General features: G+C 45.0%; 1 pseudogene; it reads right to left on the bottom strand.

Annotated features, from left to right (window-relative positions):
• Positions 1–867: 867 nt before the first annotated feature.
• On the bottom strand, positions 868–1,775 carry LOC119924229 (annotated as a pseudogene).
• Positions 1,776–3,794: the final 2,019 nt, after the last annotated feature.

Below are 3,794 nucleotides of genomic sequence, written 5' to 3'. Positions count from 1 at the left end.
GTTCAAGTCCTGGCTCCACCATTTGTCAGTTGTGGGACTTTGAACAAGTCACTTAACTTCCCTGTGCCTCTGTTACCTCATCTGAAAAACGGAGATTAAGACTACAAGCCCTTCGAGCGACAATCTGATCACCTAGTATCTATCCCAGAGCTTAGAACGGTGCTTGGCACATAGTAAGTGCTTAACAAGTGTCATCATTATTATCATTTGTGACTTAGTCCCATATGGATACATAATCAACACTGGTATTTATTGAGCACTTACTGAGTGCATAGTGTTGTTCTACGTGCTTGTACGAGTGCAGTACAACAGAATTGATAGACACCTTCCTTGCCCACATTAAATACAATTGTCATAGGCTCTTGTAATTTCATTAATGAGCCGATCATTCTAATTCTCTAGACATAAAGACACATTTGTATGTCTGGTTGACATGAGGTTCAATACATTGCACAATTCTTCATCACTGATAACTTCATCTCAAATTTAAATTTAGGTTACAGAAACATTTACAGTTCACTAAAACCTGTAATTAAAACATGGTTCATGCTCCCAGGCTACTACAAGCTATGCCGTTACTCCTTCTTATTCTTCTTAGTATTGTAGCAATGACGGTGGCGGTGAGAAAGGTCTGAAGATACATTATTTTAAATTTCAATGTAATCATAATATAACTTTTTCTGAAAAATGAATTATTTCAAGATCTTGATGTTGAATAAAATTCTACACCAGGGTGGTGGGTGGGCGACAATGGAGATCTGAAGGGACATTCATACTTGTATGATTGATTTGAAAGGTCTTTATATAACTTCAATAAACAGACCTGGGAATATCCCTCATTGTAACGCTGCCAAAGCATCATCATGATTAAGAGAACGTTTTCCTGTTAATCACCTTTCCCAGGGCCTCCTTAATATCCCTATTCCTTAGGCTCATAATGGTGTAGAACACAGACACCGCTTTACTCTGATTGATTGAGTAACTGGATTTGGGCATCACATATATGAAAGTGATGGTACCGTAGTACAGTGACAGCAGTGAGGTGGGAGGTACAAGTGGAGAAAGGTTTGTGTTTCCCATCCCTTGAGTTCATCCTCATGATTGTTAAGACGATGTATATGCAAGAAATTACAATGACAAGTATGGTGACCACTATTATTGACCCCAAGAAGATAGAAGGAATGATTATAATAACTGAAATGTCTGAACAAGAACGTTTCAGCAGTTGAGCAAAATCACAGAAAAAGTGGTTTATCTGATTAGGTCCACAAAAATCTACATTTAATAAGCAACTGGTAAATGTCCAAGCAGTCACACAACCTGGTAGCTGTAGGAAAAAGCTACCAGCAGGATGCAGACCTTGTCAGATATTTTGCCAGAGTACAGCAGTCGGCTACCAAGAGCCACATATCAGTCATAAGCCATAGCAGCCAATAAGAACCATTCAGTTGTCCCAAAGGTCACTGCAGAACACAGCAGAGCAATGCAACTGACCAAAGGCAATGTGTAGAGATCAGCCAAGAAGGCTCCAAGCATTACTTGTGCTACACAGGAGGAATAGTCAATTTCAACAGCAGCCAAATGGCTGAGGAAAAAGTACATTGGGCTATAAAGCTTGGAACTGACTCTAATTAGCAAGATGATACTGACGTTTCTGATTAAAGTCACAACATCGATCCCTACGAATGTCACAAAAAGGACAGCCCAAAGGGTGGCATTCCCAGTTAAACCCAAAGAATGAATTCCATTACAGTGGTCTGGTTTCTTCCAGTCATGAAGTATTCTAGAAACAGTTTCTGTTGAAACAAAAGGGGACCTTTCATTAAACGAGGTATCAACGTGGTAATTATTGGACAAATTCCCATACAATTATCTCTCTACTAAAAGGTGTGTTTATTAGATTCAGGAAAATCAGTCAATCAATAGTATTTATTAATCAATCAATCAATCACATTTATTGAGCGCTTACTGTGTGCAGAGCACTGTACTAAGGGCTTGGGAAGTACAAGTTGGCAACATATAGAGACAGTCCCTACCCAACAGTGGGCTCACAGTCTAAAAGGGGGAGACAGCCAACAAAACCAAACATACTAACAAAATAAAATAAATAGAATAGATATGTACAAGTAAAATAAATAAATGAATAAATAAATAGAGTAATAAATATGTACAAACATATATACATATATACAGGTGCTGTGTGGAAGGGAAGGAGGTAAGATGGGGGATGGAGAGGTGCACGAGGGGGAGAGGAAGGAAGGGGATCAGTCTGGGAAGGCCTCCTGGAGGAGGTGAGCTCTGAGTAGGGTCTTGAAGGGAGGAAGAGAGTTAGCTTGGCGGATGGGCAGAAGGAGGGCATTCCAGGCCAGGGGGATGACGTGGGCCGGGGGTTGATGTCAGGACAGGCGAGAATGAGGTACAGTGAGGAGATTAGCGGCAGAGGAGCAGAGGGTGTGGGCTGGGCTGTAGAAGGAGAGAAGGGAGGTGAGGTAGGAGGGGGCGAGGTGATGGAGAGTCTTCAAGCCGAGGGTGAGGAGTTTCTGCCTGATGAGCAGATTGGTTGGTAGCCACGGGAGATTTTTGAGGAGGGGAGTAACATGCCCAGAGCGTTTCTGGACAAAGACAATCCGGGCAGCAGCATGAAGTATGGATTGAAGTGGGGAGAGACATGAGAATAAGAGATCAGAGAGAAGGCTGATGCAGTAGTCCAGATGGGATAGGATGAGAGTTTGAATGAGCAGGGTAGCGGTTTGGATGGAGAGGAAAGGGTGGATCTTGGCAATGTTGCAGAGCTGAGACTGGCAGGTTTTGGTGACAGTTTGGATGTGAGGGGTGAATGAGAGAGTGGAGTCGAGGATGACACCAAGGTTGCAGGCTTGTGAGACGGGAAGGATGGTAGTGCCATCAACAGAGATGGGAAAGTCAGGGAGAGGACAGGGTTTGGGAGGGAAGACAAGGAGTTCAGTCTTGGACATGTTGAGTTTTAGGTGGCGGGCAGACATCCAGATGGAGATGTCCTGAAGGCAGGAGGAGTTGGGAGCCTGGAGAGAGGGGGAGAGAGCAGGGGCAGAGATGTAGGTCCGGCTGTCATCAGCGTAGAGATGATAGTTGAAGCTGTGGGAGCGAATGAGGTCACCAAGCGAGTGAGTGTAGATCGAGAACAGAAAGGGACCAAGCACTGAACTTTGGGGAACCCCCACAGTAAGGGGATGGGAGGGGGAGAAGGAGCCTGCAAAAGAGACTGAGAATGAACGACCAGAGAGATAAGAGGAGAACCAGGAGAGGACGGAGTCTGTGAACTCAAGGTTAGATAGCGTGTTGAGGAGAAGGGGGTGGTCCACAGTGTCGAAGGCAGCTGAGAGGTCGAGGAGGATTAGGATAGAGTAGGAGCCGTTGGATTTGGCAAGCAGGAGGTCATTGGTGACCTTTGAGAGGGCAGTTTCCGTGTAATGTAGGGGACGGAAGCCAGACTGGAGGGGGTCGAGGAGAGAGTTGGTGTTGTGGAATTCGAGGCAGCGTGTGTAGAGAACTCGTTCAAGGAGTTTGGAAATGAATGGTAGGGGGTATATGGGGCGATAACTAGAAGGTGAGGTGGGGTCAAGAGAGGGTTTTTTTTAGGATGGGAGAGACATGGGCATGTTTGAAGGCAGAGGGGAAGGAACCAGTGGAGTGTGAGCGAGAGAAGATGGAAGTTAAGGAGGGGAGAAGGGATGGAGCGAGAGATTTCATGAGATGAGAGGGAATGGGGTCAGAAGCACAGGTGGCCGGAGTAGCACTTGAGAGGAGGGAGGAGA

Source organism: Tachyglossus aculeatus, unplaced genomic scaffold, assembly GCF_015852505.1.
Source record: "Tachyglossus aculeatus isolate mTacAcu1 unplaced genomic scaffold, mTacAcu1.pri scaffold_89_arrow_ctg1, whole genome shotgun sequence".
Lineage (NCBI taxonomy): Eukaryota > Metazoa > Chordata > Mammalia > Monotremata > Tachyglossidae > Tachyglossus > Tachyglossus aculeatus.
This window is presented reverse-complemented; position numbering and strand designations above follow the sequence as displayed.